This window comes from Neovison vison, chromosome 7 (genome assembly GCF_020171115.1).
Source record: "Neovison vison isolate M4711 chromosome 7, ASM_NN_V1, whole genome shotgun sequence".
Lineage (NCBI taxonomy): Eukaryota > Metazoa > Chordata > Mammalia > Carnivora > Mustelidae > Neogale > Neogale vison.
This window is the reverse complement of record NC_058097.1, coordinates 124,164,648-124,189,069: the sequence shown is the minus strand read 5'-3', so window position 1 is coordinate 124,189,069 and position 24,422 is coordinate 124,164,648. Positions and strand designations below refer to the sequence as shown.

General features: G+C 40.0%; 1 pseudogene; it reads left to right on the top strand.

Moving 5' to 3' along the window:
- Positions 1 to 20,031, top strand: part of LOC122913468 — a 31,270-nt pseudogene extending 11,239 nt beyond the window's left edge.
- The last annotated feature ends 4,391 nt before the right edge of the window (positions 20,032 to 24,422 follow it).

The window sequence follows — 24,422 nt, the reverse complement described above, 5'->3', positions numbered from 1 at the left end:
AAAGTCCTGAAATTGTGCTCTGTTGCTCCGCCGCTTGCCAGGAGCCGGCCCCTCCCCCCGGGGTCTATCTTCCCGTCGCTTTGAATTCACTTCTCCGCCAGTCCTACCTTTCAGAAAGTGGTTGTTTTTCTGTTTCTGGAATTGCTGTTCTTCTTCTCTTCGATCTGCCGATGGATTTGCAGGTGTTTGCAATCTTTAGATAAGCTCTCTAGCTGATCTCCTGCTAGCTGAAGTAGTCTCAGTCTGCTACTTCTCCGCCATCTTGACTCCTCCCCCATATTGATTTTTTTTTAATCCATTCTGATACAGTGTGTCTTTTGCTTGGGGGAATTTAGCCCACTCACATTCAGGGTAACTACTGAGAAATATGAATTTAGTGCCATTTTATTGTGTGTAAGGTGACTGTTCCTGTATATTGTCTCTGTTCCAATCTGGTCTACTACTATTAGGATCTCTCTTTGTTTAGAGGACCCCTTTCTATATTTGCTGTAGAGCTGGTTGGTATTTACAAATTCTTTATTTTTTGTTTGTCCTGGAAGCTCTTTAATCTCTCCTTCTATTTTCTATATTTTTAATTTTTATTTATCTCTTAAATTTCTTTACAGTGTTCTAGAATTCATTGTTTCTGTACCACACTCAGTGCTCCTTGCAATATGTGCACTCCATAACACCCACCAGCAGGCTCACGAAAACCTCAGCCATTCCCCTCCAAACCCTCAGATTGTTTTTCATAGTTAATAGTCTCTCATGATTCGTCTCCCCCACCAATTTCCCCCCAACTCACTTCTCCTCTCAATCTCCCCATGATCTCCATGTTATTTCTAATGCTCCACAAAGAAGTGTAACCATATGATAATTAACTCTCTCTGCTTGACTTATTTCACTCAGCATACTCTCTTTCAGTCCCATCCATGTTGATACAAAGTTGGGATTTCATCCTTTCTGATAGAGGCATAATACTCCTTAGTGTATATGGAGCACATCTTCCTTATCCATTCGTCCGTTGAAGGGCATCTTGGTTCTTTCCACAGTTTGTCGACCATGGCCATTGCTGCTATGATTGTTGGGGTACAGATGGCCCTTTTTCCCACTGCATCTGTATCTTTGCAGTAAATACCAAGTGGTTCAATTTCAGGGTCATGGAGAGGCTCTATTTTTAATTTCTTAAGGAATTTTCATATTGTTTTACAAAGTACTATACCAACTGCCATTCTGACCAAAAGTGTAAGAGGTTGCCCTTTCTCCACATCCTCTCCAACACTTTTTGTTTACTGTCTTATTAATTTTGGCCATTCTAACTGGTTTAAAGTGGTATATCAATGTGGTTTTGATTTGAATCTCCCTGATGTCTATTGATGAACATTTTTTCATGTATGTGTTAGGCATTTGTATGTCTTCAATGGAGAAGTGTCTCTTCATGACTTCTGCCCATTTTTGGACATGATTATCTATTTAGTGTTTGTTGAGTTTGAGGAGTTCTTTATAGATCCTGGATATCAGTCCTTTGTCTGTATTGTCATTTGCGAATATCTTCTCCCATTCTGTGGGTTGCATCTTGGTTTGTTGACTGTTTCCTTTGCTGTATAGAAGCTTTTTATCTTGAAAGTCTCAAAATTTCATTTTTGCTTTTGTTTTCGATGCCTTTAGAGACTTTTTTTAAAATTTCTTTTCAGCCTATCTTTATTCATTGTTTTTGCACCACACCCAGTGCTCCATGCAATCTGTGCCCTCTCTAATACCCACCACCTGGATCCCCCAACCTCCCAACCCCTCCCCTTCAAAACCCTCAGATAGTTTTTCAGTACAGACAAAGGTTGATATCCAGAATCTATAAAGAACTCCTCAAACTCAACACACATAAAACAGACAATCATATAAAAAAATGGGCAGAAGATATGAACAGACACTTCTCCAATGAAGACATACAAATGGCTATCAGACACATGAAAAAATGTTGATCATCACTAGGCCTCAGGGAGATTCAAATTAAAACCACATTGAGATACCACCTTACACCATTTAGAATAGCCAAAATTAGCAAGACAGGAAACAACATGTGTTGGAGAAGATGTGGAGAAAGGGGAACCCCCTTATACTGTTGGTGGGAATGAAAGTTGGTGCAGCCACTTTGGAGAACAGTGTGGAGATTCCTCAAGAAATTTAAAAAAGAACTTCCCTGTGACCCTGCCATTGCACTACTGAGTATTGACCCCAAAGATACAGATGTAGTGAAAAGAAGTGCCATCTGTACCCCAATATTTATAGCAGCAATGGTCATGTTCGCCAAACTGTGGAAAGAACCAAGATGCCCTTCAACATATGAATGGATAAGGAAGATGTGATCCATATACACTATGGACACATATTTTGAAAGAAGTTGCTGTGGCTGATATCAAAGAGGTTACTGCCTATGTTCTCCTCTAGAATTGTGATAGATTCCTGCCTCATGTTGAGGTCTTTTATCCATTTCAATTTTATCATTGTGTATGGTGTAAGAGAATGGTCAGAGTTTCATTCTTCTACACATAGCTGTCCAATTTTCCCATCACCATTGATTAAAGAGACTGTCTTTTTCCCACTGTATATTTTTTCCAGCTTTGTCAAAGATTATTTGACCACAGAGTTGAGGGTCCTTATCTGGTCTCTCTACTCTGTTCCACTGGTCTATGTGTCTGTTTTTATGTCAGTACCATGCTGCCTTGGTGATCACAGCTTTTTAATAAAGCTTGAAATCAGGCAATGTGATGCTCTCCGTTTTGATTTTCTTTTTCATATTTCCTTAGCAATTCAGGGTCTCTTGTGATTCCATACAAATTTTAGGATTATTTCCTCCAGCTCTTTGAAAAATGCCAGGGGAAATTTTATCAAAATGTCCTTGAAATAAGAGATGGCTTTAGGCAATACAGAAATTTAAAAAATATATATTTTTTCCTATCCATGAACATGGAATGGTCTTCCATCTTTTTGTGTCTTCTTCAATTTCTTTCATGAGTGTTCCTTAGTTTCTCGAGTTCAGATCCTTTACGTCTTTGGTTAGGTTTATTCCCAGATATCTTATGGTTCTTGGTTTTAGTAACTGGAATCAATTCTCTAATTTCCCTTTCTATATTTTCGTTGTTATGGTATAAGAAAGCAACTGATTTCTGTACATTGACTTTGGATCCTGACACATTACTGAATTTCTGTATGAGTTCTGGTTGTTTGTGGGTGGAATCTTTTGGGTTTTCCATATAAAAAATCATGTCATCTGGGAAGAGAGAGAGTTTGACTTCCTCGCTGCCAATTTGAATGCCTTTTATTTCCCTTTGTTGTCTGATTGCTATTGCTAGGACTTTTTTTTTTTTTTAAAGATTTTATTTATTTATTTGTCAGAGAGAGAGGGAGAGAGAGCGAGCACAGGCAGACAGAGAGGCAGGCAGAGGCAGAGGGAGAAGCAGGCTCCCTGCCGAGCAAGGAGCCCGATGTGGGACTCGATCCCAGGACGCTGGAATCATGACCTGAGCCGAAGGCAGCTGCTTAACCAACTGAGCCATCCAGGCGTCCCACTATGTTGAACAAGAGTGGTGAGAGTGGGCAACCTCGTCATGTTCCTGATCTCAATGAAAAGGCTGTCAGGTTTCTCCCATTGAGGAAGATATTTGCTGTGGGTTTTCATAGATGGACTTTATGAAGTAGAGGTATGTTTCCTCTATCCCTATACTTTGAAGCATTTTAGTCAGCAACAGATCCTGGATTTTGTCAAATGCATCAATTGAGAGGACCATGTGGTTCTTCTCTCTTCTCTTATTGATTTGTTCTATCACATTGATTGATTTGCAAATGTTGAACCACACTTGCAACCCAGGGATGAATCCCACCTGGTCATGGTGGATAATCTTTTTAATGGGCTGTTGGATCCTATTTGCTAGGATCTTATTGAGAATCTTAGCGTCCATATTCATCAGTGATATTGGTCTGAAATTCTCCTTTTTGGTGGGGTCTTTTCCTGGTTTGTTGATCAGAGTAATGCTGGATGCTTAAAAAGAGCCTGGAAGTTTTCCTTCTGCTTCAATTTTTTGAAGCAGCTTCAGAAGAATAAGTGTTATTTCTTCTTTGAAAGTTTGGTAGAATTCCCCAGGGAATCCGTCAGTTATTGGGGCCTTGTTTTTTGGGAAGTTTTTGATCACTGTCTCAATCTCATTACTAGATATTGGTCTATTCAGGTTGTCAATTCCTGGTTTAGTTTTGCAAGTTTATACTTTTCCAGGAATGCATCCATTTCATCTACGTTGCTTAACTTATTGAAATAGAACTGTTTTTTTTATTTATTTATTTAGAGGATCAGGTTTCTCTTTTTTTTTAATTTATTTTTTATTTTCAGCATAACAGTAGTCATTGTTTTTGCACTACACCCAGTGCTCCATGCAACCAGTGCCCTCTATAATACCCAACACCTGGTACCCCAACCTCCCACCCCCCGCTCCTTAAAAATCCTCAGATTGTTTTTCAGAGTCCATAGTCTCTGATGGTTCACCTCCCTTTCCAATTTCCCTCAACTCCCTTCTCCTCTCTAACTCCCCACATACTACATGCTATTTGTTATGCTCCACAAATAAGTGAAACCATATGATAATTGACTCTTTCTGCTTGACTGATTTCACTCAGCATAATCTCTTCCAGTCCCGTCCATGTTGCTACAAAAGTTGGGTATTTGTCCTTTCTGATGGAGGCATACTACTCCATAGTGTATATGGACCACATCTTCCTTATTCATTCGTCCGTTGAAGGGCATCTTGGTTCTTTTCACAGTTTGGTGACCGTGGCCTTTGCTGCTATAAACATTGGGGTACAGATGGCCCTTCTTTTCACTACATATGTATCTTTGGGGTCAATACCCAGGAGTGCAATGGCAGGGTCATAGGGAAGTTCTATTTCTAATTTCTTGAGAAATCTCCACAGTGTTCTCCAAAGACACTGCACCTACTCGCATTCCCACTAACAGTATAAGAGTTCCCCATTCTCCACATCCTCTCCAACACATGCTGTTTCTTGTCTTGCTAATTTTGGCCATTCTAACTGGTGTAAGGTGGTATCTCAATGTGGTTTTAATTTGAATCTCCCTGCTGGCTAGTGATAATAAACATTTTTTCATGTGTCTGGTAGCCATTTGTGTGTCTTTATTAGAGAAGTGTCTGTTCATATCTTCTGCCCATTTTTTGATATGTTTGCCTGTTTCGTGTGTGTTGAGTTTGAGTTCATTATAGATCCTGGATATCAACCTTTTGTCTGTGCTGTCATTTGCAAATATCTTCTCCCATTCCATGGGTTGACTCTTTGTTTTCCTTTTTTTTTCTTTCTTTATTTTTTATTCATTTTCCACATAACAGTATTCACTATTTTTGCACCACACCCAGTGTTCCATGCAATCCATGCCCTCTATAATACCCACCACCTGGTACCCCAACCTCCCACCCCCACCCTTCAATACCCCCAGATTGTTTTTCAGAGTCCATAGTCTCTCATGGTTCACCACCCCTTCAATTTTCCCCCAACTCCCTTCTCCTCTCTAACACCCCTTGTCCTCCATGCTATTTGTTATGCTCCACAAATAAGTGAAACCATATGATAATTGACTCTGTCTGCTTGACTTATTTCACTCAGCATAATTTCTTCCAGTTTCATCCATGTTGCTACAAAAGTTGGGTATTCGTCCTTTCTGATGGAGGCATAATACTCCATAGTACATTTTGTTTTCTTCTTCAAGAGAACTAAGCTATTAAAGTCGGAGCCTGGACATCTCAGGTGATATATCTAATGTCAGTGCAGAGAGTTTCAAGTGGGAGTGTGTTACCTGATACAATAGGGCATTTTTGAATGACAACATCAATTACAAGCTGTATGATAGTGAGCATTTTCCTCAGAAGAGGTGCTTGTCTTTGGATTTTTGGTTTCCTGATCAAAATGGTCTTGCAAGATCTTGTGTGAAGTGCCTGAGCTTTGTCCTTGTCCACTGTATTTTGTTCTGGGGCCATTGCCTCAACCTATTATTGCCATTTGGTTTCCAAAATAGAACAAAACACCTGTGTAAGCACTGTATAGTGTGATGCATTCCTCTTTGTTTTCTTGACTGTTTCCTTTGCTGTGCAGAAGCTTTTGATTTTGATGAAGTCCCAAAAGTTTATTTTCGCTTTTATTTCCTTTGCCTTTGGAGACATATCTTGAAAGAAGTTGCTGTGGCTGATATTGAATAGATTACTGCCTATGTTCTCCTCTAGGATTCTGATAGATTCCTGTCTCACGTTGAGGTCTTTTATCCGTTTTGAGTTTATCTTTGTGTATGGTGTAAGAGAATGGTCGATTTTCATTCTTCTACATATAGCTGTCCAGTTTTTACAGCACCATTTATTGAAGAGCCTGTCTTTTTTCCACTGTATATTTTTTCCTGTTTTGTCGAAGATTATTTGGCCATAGAGTTGAGGGTCCATATCTGGGATCTTTACTCTGTTCCACTGGCCAATGTGTCTGTTTTTATGCCAGGAGCATGATGTCTTGGTGATCACAGCTTTGTAATAAAGCTTGAAATCAGGTAACGTGATGCCCCCAGTTTTATTTTTGTTTTTCAACATTTCCTTAGCGATTCAGGGTCTCTTCTGATTCCATACAAATTTTTGGATTATTTGCTCCAGCTCTTTGAAAATACTGATGGAATTTTGATCAGAATGGATTAAAAGTGTAGATTGCTCTAGGCAGTATAGACATTTTAACAATGTTTATTCTTCTGATCCAAGAGCACGGAATGGCCTTCCATATTTTTTTGTCTTCTTCAATTTCTTTCATGTGTGTTCTGTAGTTCCTTGAGTACAGATCCTTTACCTCTTTGGTTAGGTTTATTCCCAGGTATCTTATGTTTCTTGGTACTATAGTAAATGGAATCAATTCTCTAATTTCCCTTTCTGTATTTTCATTGTTAGTGCATGAGAAAGCCACTAATTTCTGCAAATTGACTTTGTATCCTGCCACGTTGCTGAATTGCTGTATGAGTTCTAGTAGTTTGGGGGTGGAGTCTTTTGGGTTTTTCATATAAAGAATCATGTCATCTGTGAATAGAGAGGGTTTGACTTCTTCATTGCCAATTTGGATAGCTTTTATTTCTCTTTGTTGTCTGATTGCTGTTGCTAGGACTTCTAATACTATGTTGAACAAGAGTGGTAAAAGTGGGCATCCTTGTCGTGTTCATGATCTCAACAGGAAGGACGCAAGTTTTTTCCCATTGAAGATGATATTTGCTGTGGGTCTTTCATAGATAGATTTGATGAGGTTCAGGAATGTTCCCTCTATCCCTAACCTTTGAAGCGTTTTAATCAGGAACGGATGCTGGATTTTGTCAAATGCTTTTTTCTGCATCAATTGAGAGGTCCATGTTGTTCTTCTCTCTTCTCATATTAATTTGTTGTATCACATTGATTGATTTGCGAATGTTGAACCATCCTTCTAGCCCAGGGATGAATCCCACCTGATCATGGTGGATAATCTTTCTAATGTGCTTTTGGATCCTGTTGGCTAGGATCTTGTTGAGAATCTTAGCATCCATATTCTTCAGTGATATTGGTCTGAAATTCTCCTTTTTGGTAGGGTCTTTGCCTGGTTTGGGGACCAGGGTAATGCTGGCTTCATAGAAAGAGGCTGGAAGTTTTCCTTCTGCTTCAATTTTTTGACACAGCTTCAGGAGAATAGGTGTTATTTCTTCTTTGAAAGTTTGGTAGAATTCCCCAGGGAATCCGTCAGGTCCTGGGCTCTTGTTTTTTGGGAGCTTTTTGACCACTGCTTCAATCTCATTATTAGATTTAGGTCTATTCAGGTTGTCGATTTCTTCCTGCTTCAATTTTGGTAGTTTATAGTTTTCCAGGAATGCGTCCATTTCATCTAGTTTGCTAAGCTTATTGGCATATAACTGTTGATAATAACTTCTGATGATTGTTTCTACTTCCTTGGGGTTAGTTGTGATCTCTCTCTTTTCCTTCATAATTTTATGAATTTGGGCTTTCTCTCTTTTCTTTTGGGTTAGTGCGGCCAATGGTTTATTGATCTTATTGATTCTTTCAAAAAAAAAACAAGCTTCTAGTTTCATTGATACGTTCTACTGTATCTCTGGTTTCTACCTCATTGATCTCAGCTCTAATCTTGATTTCCCTTCTTATGTGTGGAGTTGGTTTGATTTGTTGTTGATTCTCCAGTTCTTTAAGGTGTAGAGTCAGCTGGTGTATTCTGGATTTTTCTATTTTTTTTGAGGGAGGCTTGGATGGCTATGTATTTCCCCATTAGGACCACCTTTGATGTATCCCATAGGCTTGGACCAAATTGTCTTCATACTCATTGGTTTCCATGAATTGTTTCAGTTCTTCTTTGATCTCCTGGTTGATCCAAGCATTCTTAAGCTAGGTGGTCTTTAGCTTCCAGGTGTTTGAGTTCCTTCTGAATTTTTCCTTGTGATTGAGCTCCAGTTTCAAAGCATTGTTATCTGAAAATATGCAGGGAATAATCGGCAGGGTATCGGTTGAGTCCTGATTTGTGACCCAGTATGTGGTCTAATCTGGAGAAGGTTCCGTGTGCACTTGAGAAGAATGAGTATTCTGTTGTTTTAAGGTGGAATGTTCTGTATATATCTATGAGGTCCATCTGGTCCAAGGTGTCATTCAATACTCTTGTTTCTTTATTGATTTTTCTTTTTTTTTACATTTATTTATTTTCAGCATAACAGTATCATTATTTTTTCACCACACCCAGTGCTCCATGCAATTTGTGCCCTCTATAATACTCACCACCTGGTACCCAACCTTCCACCTCCCCACCACTTCAAACCCCTCAGATTGTTTTTCAGTGTCCACAGTCTCTCATGATGCACCTCCCCTTCCAATTAACCCCAAACCCCTTCTCTAAATCCCCATGTCCTCCATGCTTTTTGTTACGCTCCACAAATAAGTGAAACCATGTGATAAATGACTCTCTCTGTTTGACTGATTTCACTTAGCATAATCTCTTCCAGTCCCGTCCATGTTGCTATAAAAGTGGGTATTCGTCCTTTCTGATGGAGGCATAATACTCCATAGTGTATATGGACCACATCTTCCTTATCCATTCATCTGTTGAAGGTCATCTTGGTTCTTTCCACAATTTGGCGACCGTGGCCATTGCTGCTATAAATTTTGGGGTACTGATGGCCCTTCTTTTCACTAAAGATTCAGATGTAGCTCCTTTTTTTGAAATTTATTTGATATTTTCAGCATAACAGTATTCATTATTTTTGCACCACACCCAGTGCTCCATGCAATCTGTGTCCTCTATAATACCCACCACCTGGTACCCCGACCTCCCATCCCCCGCTCCTTCAAAACCCTCAGATTGTTTTTTAGAGTCCATCGTCTCTCATGGTTCACCTCCCCTTCCAATTTCCCCCAACTCCCTTCTTCTCTCTAACACCCTTTGTCCTCCATGCTATTTGTTTTGCTCCACATAAGTGAAACCCTATGATAATTGATTCTCTCTGCTTGACTTATTTCACTCAGCATAATCTCTTCCAGTCCCGTCGATGTTGCTACAAAAGTTAGGTATTCATCCTTTCTGATGGAGGCATAATACTCCATAGTGTACATGGACCACATCTTCTTTATCCATTCATCTGCTGAAGGGCATCTTGGTTCTTTCCACAATTTGGTGACCATGGCCATTGCTGCTATAAACATTGGGGTACAGATGGCCCTTCTTTTCACTACATCTGTATCTTTGTGGTAAATACTCAGGAGTGCAATTGCAGGGTCATAGGGAAGCTCCATTTTTAATTTCTTGAGGAATCTCCACACTGTTCTCCAAAGAGGCTGCACCAACTTGCATTCCCACCAACAGTGGAAGAGGGTTCCCCTTTCTCCACATCCCCTCCAACACATGTTGTTTCCTGTCTTGCTAATTTTGGCCATTCTAACTGGATTAAGATGATATCTCAATGTGGTTTTAATTTGAATCTCCCTGAGGGCTAGTGATGATGAAGAATTTTTCATGTGTCTGATAGCCATTTGTATGTCTTTATTGGAGAAATGTCTGTCCATATCTTCTGCCCATTTTTTGATATGATTGCCTGTTTTGTGTGTGTTGGGTTTGAGGAATTCATTATAGATCCTGGTTATCAACCTTTAGTCTGTACTGTCATTTGCAAATATCTTCTCCCATTCCATGGGTTGCCTCTTTGTTTTCTTGACTGTTTTCTTTGCTGTGCAGAAGATTTTGATTTCGATGAAATTAGGCTTCTTTATAAGGGTTTCCAAGAGAAGCAAGAAGTCACGGTCATGGGGCTAGCAGTGATGAAGTAGTATGTGGAGTTGTCATGGCACTGGGAAGAGCAGAGTCTTGTGGAGGGTCTTTGAGGCAGTCCTGAGGAAGGTAGTTGGAGAAATTTTTAAAGCATCTACACCAAGGAAAATAATAGGGAGCTATGGATATGGGTCTCCAGGGTTGTGGTGGAGAGTCAAGACCTGAACATTCAGATGTTGCTTGAGTAGGAGTGGTTACCTGCCTTTTGGTCTATGTACAACCCCTGCCTTAAATTTGATCTCAAACTCTTCTCGGACTCCCAAGGAATTCCCAGGATGGTAAGATGTCCAGGACTCTGTGTAAGCTGTTTTCAAAACCAATGGAATGCAGTAAAATTGCCAAGAGCTGAGCTGCCCCTGCCTAAAAGCAGGGAAAACAGTTCTTTGTTCTTTCCTCTACGACAGCAAATGGAACTACACCCAAATCCATGGAGACCTGTTCAGTAGGACAACATGAACTTTCATATTCAAGCCTGGGCCAGGAAATGAGACAGAATCTACGACTTAAACTACATATTCAGTTTTGTAAATTATTTGGCATTCATATTTCTAGAAAATGCATGTTGTGCACTTGTGTATTTTTTAAATCTTCTCCTTATTAGTATTTGATTAATATAAAAATTTGGATATGAGATGAAAAATAGATTTTGCAAGATGGAATTTAAAAAAAATTAAAAAAAAGTACAGTTCTTTAAAAATATGTTCCTTAGAAATGGCAATGTCTTTTTGTTGTTGTTGTTGGGGTTTTTGTTTTGTTTTGTTTTGTTTATCTTCTTTTTTCTTTTTTTTTTATTTTCAGCATAACAGTATTCCTTGTTTTTGCACCACACCCAGTGCTCCATGCTATCTGTGCCCTCTCTAATACCCACCACCCGGTTCCCCCAACCTCCCATCCCCTGCCTCTTCAAACCTCTCAGATTGTTTTTCAGAGTCCATAGTCTCTCATGGTTCACCTCCTTTTCCAGTTTCCCTCAGCTCCCTTCTCCTCTCCATCTCCCCATGTCCTCCATGTTATTTGTTATGCTCCACAAATAAGTGAAACCATATGATAATTGACTCTCTCTCTGCTTGACTGATTTCACTCAGCATAATCTCTTCCAGTCCCGTCCATGTTGCTACAAAAGTTGGGTATTCATCCTTTCTGATGAAGGCATAATACTCCATAGTGTATATGGACCACATCTTCCTTATCCATTCGTCTGTTGAAGGGCATCTTGGTTCTTTCCACAGTTTGGCGACCGTGGCCATTGCTGCTATAAACATTGGGGTACAGATGGCCCTTATTTTCACTACATCTGTATCTTTGGGGTAAATACCCAGGAGTGCAATTGCAGGGTCATAAGTTAGCTCCATTTTTAATTTCTTGAGGAATCTCCACACTGTTGTCCAAAGTGGCTGTACCAACCTACATTCCCACCAACAGTGTAAGAATCAAAAGCTTCTGCACAGCAAAGGAAACAGTCAAGAAAACAAAGAGACAGGGGGGGACAAGATGGCGGGATACTAGGAAGAGGCGTCTTTTCAGCTGGTACCCCAAAGTGAGCTGATTACCTACCAAAGAACTCTGATCACCCATGAAATCAGCCTGAGATCAGAATTATACACGTCTGGATCTCTACAGGGGCAGAAGACGCCAGTGAGCAGGTAAAGCGGAATGGGAACAGCGGACTGAGATCGGAAGATAAACAAAAGGGGGAGGGAGCCACCAGAGGCGACCGGTGCGAAAGTAATACCCCGATACGAGCGAGAGTGCCCTGCGTCTGGGGACCAGCATTAACTCGGAGACTGGTTGAAAGCACTCCAAAAGAGCAAAGGATCGCGGGGGCAAACTGTGGGAATCGGGGCGGCTAGGGACAGGGGCTTGAGTCCCCGGTCCCAGACGGCCTCCCCGGCGCGGAGGCAGAGAGAGTGCGGCGGAGAAACCGGCTCCTGGTCCCTAAGCCGCCAGCGTGCCCCAGAGCGCGGGGTTCCGGCTCCTGTGAGGGGATGGGAGCCGGTCTGCAGAACGCGCGCTAGCCCTACCACAAAGCTTGAGATGCGCGTGCACGTCGCTCCAGCTCTCCTGGGTTTCTAAGGCCCTGGGGCGCTTCTAGACCCGGGCCATTGTTTCAAAGTCTAAGCCTCGCGCCCGCGAAACTCTTCCCCGGACAGAGGCGCGCAAAAGCCCAGCCTGCGGCTTACGGACCAGCGCCCCGTTCTCAGTGCCCCAGACGCGCGCCCGACCCACAGCCACCTCTGAAGAGAGGTGCGCGCAAGCCGGGCACTCCCAGCCCCGGCCAGCTGCAAAATCTCAGAGTGCGATCGCTGCTTGGAACCTCTCTGGCGGTCAGGAGCTCCCAGACAGCCGCCACTGCCTTGGCTTTGGGGACGAGCAAAAGATCCTGCACCCCCAGGGTCTTTAACTTGGAACCTGCACTGCCAGCATCCAAGGGGGAATTTATTCAGCTTCTGCACCCAGACTGAGGCTTCTGAGACGGAGATCAGGAAGTGTTCCAGGGTGCACCTTGACTGCACCAGAGTTGATACATCCAGCTACATCTGTTCAGTCTTCTCCCACCAAAATGACTAGGAGGAGGAATGCCCAACAGAAGAAAAATACAGAGGATGGACCTTCCGCAACAGAGCTAACGGCTATCAACATAGACAATATGTCGGAAAGAGAATTCAGGCTAACAATTATCCAGGCAATAGCTAGGTTGGAGAAAGCCATGGATGACCAAACAGAATTGATTAGAGCCGAACTGAAAGCGACCAGACAGGATGTTCACAATGTTAGGGCGGAGCTTAAAGCTACCAGGGAGGAGGTCCACAATGCTCTCAATGAGTTCCAATCCAATCTAAACTCTCTCAAAGCTAGGGTAACTGAGACAGAAGATAGAATTAGTGATCTGGAAGACAAACAGATAGAGAGAAAGGATCAGGAGGAAGCCTGGAACAAACAGCTTAGATCCCACGAAAGCAGAATTAGGGAAATAAGTGATGCCATGAAGCGTTCCAACGTCAGAATTATTGGAATTCCTGAAGGGGAGGAGAAAGAAAGAAGTCTAGAAGATGTCGTGGAACAAGTCCTTCATGAAAACTTTCCGAATCTCGAGAATGAAACCAGCGTTCATGTACTAGAGGCGGAACGGTCTCCACCCAAGATTATACACTCCAAAAAAACATCACGACACCTGATAGTCAAATTGAGAAATTATAATTGTAGGTATAATCTCTTGAAAGCTGCCAGGGCAAAGAGGCTCCTTACTTACAGAGGGAAGCCCATCAGAATAACGTCAGACCTGTCCACAGAGACCTGGCAAGCCAGAAGAGGCTGGCAAGATATATTCAGGGCACTAAATGAGAAGAACATGCAGCCAAGAATACTTTATCCAGCAAGACTGACATTCAAAATGGATGGAGAGATAAAGAGTTTCCAAGACCGGCAAGACTTAAAAGACTATGCAACCACCAAGCCGATACTGCAGGAAATATTAAGGGGGGTTCTATAAAAGAGGAAAAATCCCAAGAATAGCATTGAACAGAAATATAGAGACAGTCTACAGAAAGAAAGACTTCAAAGGTAACTCGATGTCAATAAAAACGTATCTATCAATAATCACTCTCAATGTGAATGGCCTCAATGCACCCATAAAACGGCACAGGGTTGCAGATTGGATAAAACGACAGGACCCATCCATATGCTGTCTACAAGAGACCCATTTTGAACCTAAAGATACACGCAGACTGAAAGTGAAGGGGTGGAGAAGCATCTTTCATGCCAATGGGACTCAAAAGAAGGCTGGGGTAGCTATTCTCATATCAGATAAATTAGACTTCAAACTAAAGACTGTAGTCAGAGATACAGAAGGACACTACATAATCCTTAAAGGGACTATCCACCAAGATGATCTAACAATTGTAAATATCTATGCTCCCAATATGGGAGCAGCCAATTACTTAAGAAAACTGTTAATCAAGATAAAGAGTCATATTGATATGAATACACTAATCGTAGGTGATCTTAACACGCCTCTTTCAGAATTAGACAGATCATCGAAGCAGAAAATCAATAAAGAAACAAGAGCATTGAACGACACATTGGACCAGATGGACCTCATAGATATATACAGAACATTCCACCCTAAAACAGCAGAATACTCATTCTTCTCAAGTGCACACGGAACCTTCTCCAGAATAGACCACATACTGGGTCACAAATCAGGACTCAGCCGATACCAAAACACTGAGATTATTCCCTGCATATTCTCAGATCACAATGCTTTGAAACTGGAGCTCAATCACAAGGAAAAGTTCCGAAGGAAGTCAAACACCTGGAAGCTAAAGACCACCTTGCTTAAGAATGCTTGGATCAACCAGGAGATCAAAGAAGAACTGAAACAATTCATGGAAACCAATGAGAATGAAGACACTTCGGTCCAAAACCTATGGGATACAGCAAAGGCGGTCCTAAGGGGAAAATATATAGCCATCCAAGCCTTGCTCAAAAAAATTGAAAAATCCAGAACACACCAGATGTCTCTACACCTTAAAGAACTGGAGGATCAACAACAAATCAAACCAACTCCACACATAAGAAGGGAAATCATCAAGATTAGAGCTGAGATCAATGAGGGAGAAACCAGAGATACAGTAGAACGTATCAATGAAACTAGAAGCTGGTTTTTTGAAAGAATCAATAAGATCGATAAGCCACTGGCTACACTAATCCAAAAGAAAAGAGAGAAATCCCAAATTCATAAAATTATGAATGAAAGGGGAGAGATCACAACTAACACCAAGGAAGTAGAAACAATCATCAGAAGTTACTACGAACAGTTATATGCCAATAAGCTTAGCAACCTTGATGAAATGGATGCATTCCTGGAAAAATATAAACTACCAAAATTGAACCAGGAAGAAATCAACAACCTGAATAGACCGATATCTAATAACGAGATTGAAGCAGTGATCAAAAATCTCCCAAAAAACAAGAGCCCAGGACCTGACGGATTCCCTGGGGAATTCTACCAAGCCTTCCAAGAAGAAATAACACCTATTCTCCTGAAGCTGTTTCAAAAAATTGAAGCAGAAGGAAAACTTCCAGACTCTTTCTATGAAGCCAGCATTACCCTGATCCCCAAACCAGGCAAGGACCATACCAAAAAGGAGAATTTCAGACCAATATCACTGATGAATATGGATGCTAAGATTCTCAACAAGATCCTAGCCAACAGGATCCAACAACACATTAAAAAGATTATCCACCATGATCAGGTGGGATTCATCCCTGGGCTACAAGGATGGTTCAACATTCGTAAATCAATCAATGTGATACAACAAATTAATAGGAGAAGAGAGAAGAACCACATGGTCCTCTCAATTGATGCAGAAAAAGCATTTGACAAAATCCAACATCCGTTCCTGATTAAAACGCTTCAAAGTATAGGGATAGAGGGAACATTCCTGAACCTCATCAAATCTATCTATGAAAGACCCACAGCAAATATCATCCTCAATGGGAAAAAGCTTGCAGCCTTCCCGTTGAGATCAGGAACAAGACAAGGATGCCCACTTTCACCACTCTTGTTCAACATAGTATTAGAAGTCCTAGCAACAGCAATCAGACAACAGAGAGAAATAAAAGGTATCCAAATTGGTAATGAAGAAGTCAAACTCTCTCTCTTCGCAGATGACATGATTCTTTGTATGGAAAACCCAAAAGACTCCACCCCCAAACTACTAGAACTCATACAGCAATTCAGCAGCGTGGCAGGATACAAAGTCAATGTGCAGAAATCAGTGGCTTTCTTATACACTAACAAGGAAAATACAGAAAGGGAAATTAGAGAATCGATTCCATTTACTATAGCACCAAGAACCATAAGATACCTGGGAATAAACCTAACTAAAGAGGTAAAGGATCTATACTTGAGGAACTATAGAACACTCATGAAAGAAATTGAAGAAGACACAAAAAGATGGAAGACCATTCCATGCTCTTGGATCGGAAGAATAAACATCGTTAAAATGTCTATACTGCCTAGAGCAATCTATACTTTTAATGCCATTCCGATCAAAATTCCACCGGCATTCTTCAAAGAGCTGGAGCAAATAATCCAAAAATTTGTATGGAATCAGAAGAGACCCCGAATCGCTAAGGAAACGTTGAAAAACAAAAATAAAGCTGGCGGCATCACCTTACCTGATTTCAAGCTTTATTACAAAGCTGTGATCACCAAGACAGCATGGTACTGGCATAAAAACAGACACATAGACCAGTGGAACAGAGTAGAGAGCCCTGATATGGACCCTCAACTCTATGGTCAATTAATCTTCGACAAAACAGGAAAAAATATACAGTGGAAAAAAGACAGTCTCTTCAATAAATGGTGCTGGGAAAACTGGACAGCTATATGTAGAAGAATGAAACTCGACCATTCTCTTACACCGTACACAAAGATCAACTCAAAATGGATAAAAGACCTCAATGAGAGACAGGAATCTATCAGAATCTTAGAGGAGAACATAGGCAGTAATCTCTTCGATATCAGCCACAGCAACTTCTTTCAAGATACGTCTCCAAAGGCAAAGGAAACAAAAGCGAAAATAGACTTCTGGGACTTCATCAAAATCAAAAGCTTCTGCACAGCAAAGGAAACAGTCAAAAAAACAAAGAGGCAACCCACGGAATGGGAGAAGATATTTGCAAATGACAGTACAGACAAAAGGTTGATATCCAGGATCTATAATGAACTCCTCAAACTCAACCCACACGAAACAGACAAACACATCAAAAAATGGGCAGAAGATATGAACAGACACTTCTCCAATCAAGAAATACAAATGGCTATCAGACACATGAAAAAATGCTCATCATCATTAGCCCTCAGGGAGATTCAAATTAAAACCACATTGAGATATCACCTTACACCAGTTAGAATGGCCAAAATTAACAAAACAGGAAACAACATGTGTTGGAGAGGATGTGGAGAAAGGGGAACCCTCTTACACTGTTGGTGGGAATGCAAGTTGGTGCAGCCTCTTTGGAGAACAGTGTGGAGATTCCTCAAGAAATTAAAAATAGAGCTTCCCTACGACCCTGCAATTGCACTCCTGGGTATTTACCCCAAAGATACAGATGTCGTGAAAAGAAGGGCCATCTGTACCCCAATGTTTATAGCAGCAATGGCCACAGTCGCCAAACTATGGAAAGAACCAAGATGCCCTTCAACGGATGAATGGATAAGGAAGATGTGGTCCATATACACTATGGAGTATTATGCCTCCATCAGAAAGGACGAATATCCAACTTTTGTAGCAACATGGACGGGACTGGAAGAGATTATGCTGAGTGAAATCAGTCAAGCAGAGAGAGTCAATTATCATATGGTTTCACTCATTTGTGGAGCATAACCAATAGCATGGAGGACAAGGGGCGTTAGAGAGTAGTAGGGAATTTGGGTAAATTGGAAGGGGAGGTGAACCATGAGAGACTATGGACTCTGAAAAACAGTCTGAGGGGTTTGAAGTGGCGGGGGGGTGGGAGGTTGGGGTACCAGGTGGTGGGTATTATAGAGGGCACAGCTTGCATGGAGCACTGGGTGTGGTGAAAAAATAATGAATACTGTTTTTCTGAAAATAAATAAATTGGGAAAAAAAAAAAAAAAGAAAACAAAGAGACAACCCACGGAATGGGATAAGATATTTGTAAATGACAGTACAGACAAACTCAACCTACACAAAACAGGTAATCATATCAAAAAATGGACAGAAGATATGAACAGACACTTCTCCAATGAAGACATACAAATGGCTATCAGACACATGAAAAAATGTTCATTATCACTAGCCATCAGTGAGATTCAAATTAAAACCACATTGAGATATCACTTTACACCAGTTAGAATGGCCAAAATTAACAAGACAGGAAACAACATGTGTTGGAGGGTATGTGGCAATGTCCTTTTTTTGTATGTTTGTTTTTAGTAGGTGATGGGGATAAAGGAGTACACTTGTTGTGATGAGCACTATTTGATATATGGAAGTGTTGAATCACTATATTGCACAACTGAAACTAATTGCACTGTTAGCTAATTGGCATTTAAATAACAACTTAAAATATTAAAAATCATAGTGTTCCTTTGTGTAATAATTTAGTATCTTCTTTTAGTGACTTGTCAACAAACAAATGTAGACTTAGGTTTACTTACCCTCCTTAATTATCTTTTTAGGTCAAAATTTTTAAAAATGGCTAAAATAGTCTGGAAGATGTAATGACTTTTGTCAAATGTTGACTTTGGTGGTAGTGAGGCTCCATTTATGTCAAAATGCATTTTAAATAGAACAAATTAAAATTTAACAATATATAATAATTCAATTAAAGTAATTAAGGCACTATAAGATAAGGCACTGTCGTTCTATATTTTTGTAAATGGTAACAAAAGGTAAAGAAGTAAGAGGATTTCAAGCATGGAAAATAGGCCATTTTGTTATTTCATTCTGCATGTCAATAATGTTCTGTGATGGTATAGATAGTATAATCCTTCTTTTGTACATATTTCTAAAGATGAAGGCTATCTTGTTTGTGTTATTTTTTTCTAGGTGAAAACTTTAAAAAAAGAAAAGAAAGACAGCTCTTTTCCCATTTTGCAAGATGGCGGGAGAAAAATACTGAGAAACTTAATACTAAGGAGAAGAGACCTGAAGCCAAGAAGGCTAATGTCTGTAGCAAGGCTAAGAAGGGTAACCAGAAGGCTCAAATGCCAAAGAGGGGAAGCCCCACTGCAGCTGAAACCCTGTCCTAGTCGAAAGAATTGGCAGATACTCCCCATTGGCTATGTATTCCAGAAAGGCCGTGTATGAGAGGAAGTATTTGGCAGCTAAATCCAGGGTTGAAAAGGAAAAAAAGAAGGTTCTTGCTACTGTCAAAAAACCAGTTGGTGGTTACAAGAATGGTGGTACCCAAGTGGTTAAACATTGCAAAATGCCTAGATATTATCCCACTGAAGGACTGCCTGGAGCAGTCAGCACGTGAGAAAACTGCGAGCTAGCATCACCCCTGGAACCATTTTTTTTTTAAAGATTTTATTTATTTATTTGACAGAGAGAGATCACAAGTAGGCAGAGAGGCAGGCAGAGAGAGAGGAAAGGAAGCAGGCTCCCTGCTGAGCAGAGAGCCCGATGCAGGACTCGATCCCAGGACCCTGAGATCATGACCCAAGCCGAAGGCAGAGGCTTCAACCCACTGAGCCACCCAGGCGCCCCACCCCTGGAACCATTTTGATCATCCTCTCTGGGCACCACAGAATCAATAGGGTAGTTTTCCTGAAAAAAACTGAGTTTGCTACTTGTGACTGGACTTCTGTCCCTCAATCAAGTTCCTCTGTGTAGAACACACCAGAAATTCGTCATTGCCACTTCTACCAAAATTGGTATCAGCAGTGTGAAAATCTGCAAACATCTCACTGATGCTTATTTCAAGAAGAAGAAGTTGCATAAGCCCAGACACCAGGAGGGTGAGATCTTCCACACCAAGAAAGAGAAATATGAGATTACAGAGCAATGCAAGGTTGATCAGAAAGCTCTGGACTCGCAAATTCTGCCAAAAATCAAGTCTGTTCCTCAGCTTCAAGGCTAACTCCACTCTGTGTTTTCTCTCACAAATGGAATTTACCCTCACAAATTGGTGCTCTAAATTTCTTACAAAGAACCTAATTAAATAACTGATCCATTTAAAAAAAAAAACTTAAAAAACACATGTTGCAAAAAAAAAATGTTGCTGAAGCCATGTTACTGCAGTAGTTGTGAACTATAATGAAATGCTTAAATTACTAATGTGAATTTTTCCCTTACCATATTCAGGGTTTTTACCTCAACACACTGATAGACATGCTGTGGTTTTGGTATGGTTACTGATGCAACAACTAGAGTGAGAAATCTGAGAAAAGATTCAAAGGATGGAAACTAGGTATACTGGAACATGAAAACTACCACTAAAGAAGTTGAACATGTTGATAGCAAACACAAAATGTCTTTGATGCCAGTTTTTGCTAAGTTACATTTTTTTCCAAAGCCATTCTATATCACTATTCATATTCACAAATACTTCCACAGACCAACATGCCAAGAACTCTATCAGTTATACTTACACATTTTATCACATGTAATTCCCACCATAAAACTTGAGTAGGCTTTATTCCCATTGTAATCCACCTGGAGATTGGATTCTGGCTCTCACTTTTGAGTCAGGTAATGTTATACATGCTAAATGACCTGTCTTAAGGTTTTGTTTTGTTTTGCCTTACTTTGTATTCCTTATTCCTCTGTACCATACAGTTCCAGACAGACATAACCAGTGGTTTTTAGCCTGGAGTGATTTTACCCCACAGGGGACACTTGAACTTGTCTGGAGGCATATTTGATTATGATAACAGGGTGGGTGCTAAGTGGGTAGAGCCCAAGAAAGCTGTCAAACAATCCATAATGCACAAGGAAGCACACACACACACACACACACACACACACACACACAAGAATTATCTGTCAAAAATGTTTGCAATACTGAAGTTGAGAACCAGGTACCAAAAAAAAAAAAAGAAATTAGGTAGCTAAATCATGAAAGAATAAGTCTTAAATTTATAGTGAACATGAACTCAACTAAACTACAAACCAAAAGCATTTTTAGACTGAATATCACTCAACTTATCCATTCTTTTGATAATCTAAATACATTTGGGGAGCAGAAGTGAAGAGTGAACACAGAGTTACACTTATTCAATATTTATTAAACATTGGTTTTGTTCCAAATACTATCTATAAGGACATAAAAATAAATAAAACTTCATTGACATCCTTAGGAAGTTTGAACTCAAACAAGAGGAGTCTGACTAGAAATCCAATCATTTTTATGTAATCAGTAAGTGCTTTCATAGAGTTCTAACCTGAAAGGTCAATAAAACCTGTCTGGGGCAGAGAAGTCTTTCAGTGATGAAAACATAAAAGCAAAACAAAACAGAAATCCCAACACGTTCAATATTTAGACTTTTGACTACAAATTGAGATATACTGCATGCTGGTAGAATCTCAATCTACTGGATTTTTAATGTGCTTAGTCATTATGTACTTTCTTTTTTTTTTTAAAGATTTTATTTATTTATTTGACGGACAGAAATCACAAGTAGGCAGAGAGGCAGGCAGAGAGAGAGGAGGAAGCAGGCTCACTGCTGAGCAGAGAGCCCGATTCGGGGCTTGATCCCAGGACCCTGAGATCATGACCTGAGCAATAGGCAGAGGCTTTAACCCACTGAGCCAGTGGGTGTCCCCATTATGTACTTTTTATAATGCTTTTAAAAATCCAAGAATTCATTTTAAATTAATTCACGTGGGTATATGCTTTTTTATTTCAATTTATTTATTTTCAGAAAAACAGTATTCATTATTTTTTCACCACACCCAGTGCTCCATGCAAGCCGTGCCCTCTATAATACCCACCACCTGGTACCTCAACCTCCCACCCCCCACCCCCGCCACTTCAAACCCTCAGAGTGTTTTTCAGAGTCCATAGTCTCTCATGGTTCACCTCCCCTTCCAATTTACCCAAATTCCCTTCTCCTCTCTAACGCCCCTTGTCCTCCATGCTATTTGTTATGCTCCACAAATAAGTGAAACCATAAGATAATTGATTTTCTCTGCTTGACTTATTTTACTCAGCATAATCTCTTCCAGTCCCATCCATGGATATATGCTTTTATCAAGGATGAGCAAACCAAGGATAGTCTATTTATTCAAATTCTTTATTAGCAATTTTTACATCTAGATAATATTTGATAGCCCTTAGTGTCTAAATAGCAACATCCAGAAAATAAATCAGCATCTTTTCATTGTATTTTAGAATAAATATGTGTTGAGTGAACCAATGAATTATTCCCAGAATACCTGTTATGTGACTGATGCTATGCTAGGTACTTGGGCTCTGAAGACAAGACAAAGAGACAAGTGGAGGAATGAATATGATCAGTTAACTGTGTGTAGCCATATCACTTCTCTTAATCCACCTAATGAACAATCATGTTGATTATGTTCAATAATTTTGGAATCTATGCACATCTGTTTAACTCCACTGCCACCACCCCAGTCAAAGTCACTTTTTGGTGTTTTGTAACAATTTCTTTTTTTAAAAAAAGTTTTTATTTTAATTCCAATAATTTACAGTGGTACTTATAATATATATAATGTTATAACAATAATATGCAGTGGTACATTAGTTTCATGTATAGAATATAGTGATTCAACACATGCATACATCACCTGGTTTTCATCAAGACAAATGTATGTCATAATCCCCATCACATTTTAACCCATCTCCACCCCTTCTTTCTGATAACCATAAATTTGTTATCTATAATTAAAAGTGTGTTTCTTGATTTGTCTCTCTTCCTCTCTGTTTTTCCCCTGTTCATTTGTTTTGTTTCTTAAATTCCACATATGAGTGATATCATATGGTATTTGTCTTTTTCCGACTGATGTATTTCTCTTAGTATTATACTCTATAGTTCCATCCATGTCATCCGTATCATTGCAAATGGCAAGATTTCATTTTTTATGGCCGACTAATTATCTATTATATATGTGTCACATTCTTCTTTATGATGAACACTTGGACTTCTACCATAACGTGACTATTGTAAATAATACTGCTATAAATGTAGGAGCACATGTATCCCTTTGAATTAGTGTTTTTGTATTTTTTTCCAATTTATTTATTTTCAGAAAAACAGTATTCATTATTTTTTCACCACACCCAGTGCTCCATGCAATCCATGCCCTCTATAATACCCACCACCTGGTACCCCGCATCCCAACCCCCACCACTTCAAACCCCTCAGATTGTTTTCAGAGTCCATAGTCTCTCATGATTCACCTCCCCTTCCAATTTACCCCAACTCCCTTCACCTATCTAACTCCCCATGTCCTCCATGCTATTTGTTATGCTCCACAAATAAGTGAAACCCTATGATAATTGACTCTCTCTGCTCGACTTATTTCACTCAGCATAATCTCTTCCAGTCCCGTCCATGTTGCTACATAAGTTGGGTATTCATCCTTTCTGACAGAGGCATAATACTCCATAGTGTATATGGACCACATCTTTTTTATCCATTCATCCATTGAAGGGCATCTTGGTTCTTTCCACAGTTTGGCGACCGTGGCCATTGCTTCTATAAACATTGGGGTACAGATGGCCCTTCTTTTCACGACATCTGTATCTTTGGGGTCAATACCCAGGAGTGCAATTGCAGAGTCATAGGGAATTTCTATTTTTAATTTCTTGAGGAATCTCCACACTATTCTCCAAAGAGGCTGCACCAACTTACATTCCCACCAACAGTGGAAGAGGGTTCCCCTTTCTCCACATCCTCTCCAACACATGTTGTTTCCTGTTTTGTTAATTTTGGCCATTCTAACTGGTGTAAGCAGACACTTCTCCAATTAAGACATACAAATGCCCCCAGTTTTATTTTTTTGTTTTTCAACATTTCCTTAGCGATTCGGGGTCTCTTCGGAATCATACAAATTTCTGGATTATTAGCTCCAGCTCTTTGAAGAATACTGGTGGAATTTTGATTGAAATGGCATTAAAAGGATAGATTGCTCTAGGCAGTATAGACACTTTAATAATGTTTATTCTTCCGATCCAAGAGCATGGAATGGTCTTCCATCTTTTTGTGTCTTCTTCAATTTCCTTCATGAGTGTTCTGTAGTTCCTCAAGTACAGATCCTTTACCTCTTTGGTTAGGTTTATTCCCAGGTATCTTATGGTTCTTGGTGCTATGGTAAATGGAATCAATTCTCTAATTTCCCTTTCTGTATTTTCATTGTTAGTGTATAAGAAAGCCACTGATTTCTGCACATTGATTTTGTATCCTGAGAGCCCAGATATGGACCCTCAACTCTATAGTCAATTAATCTTTGACAAAACAGGAAAAAATATACAGTGGAAAAAATACAGTCTCTTCAATAAATGGTGCTGGGAAAACTGGACAGCTATATGTAGAAGAATGAAATTCGACCATTCTCTTACACCGTACACAAAGATAAACT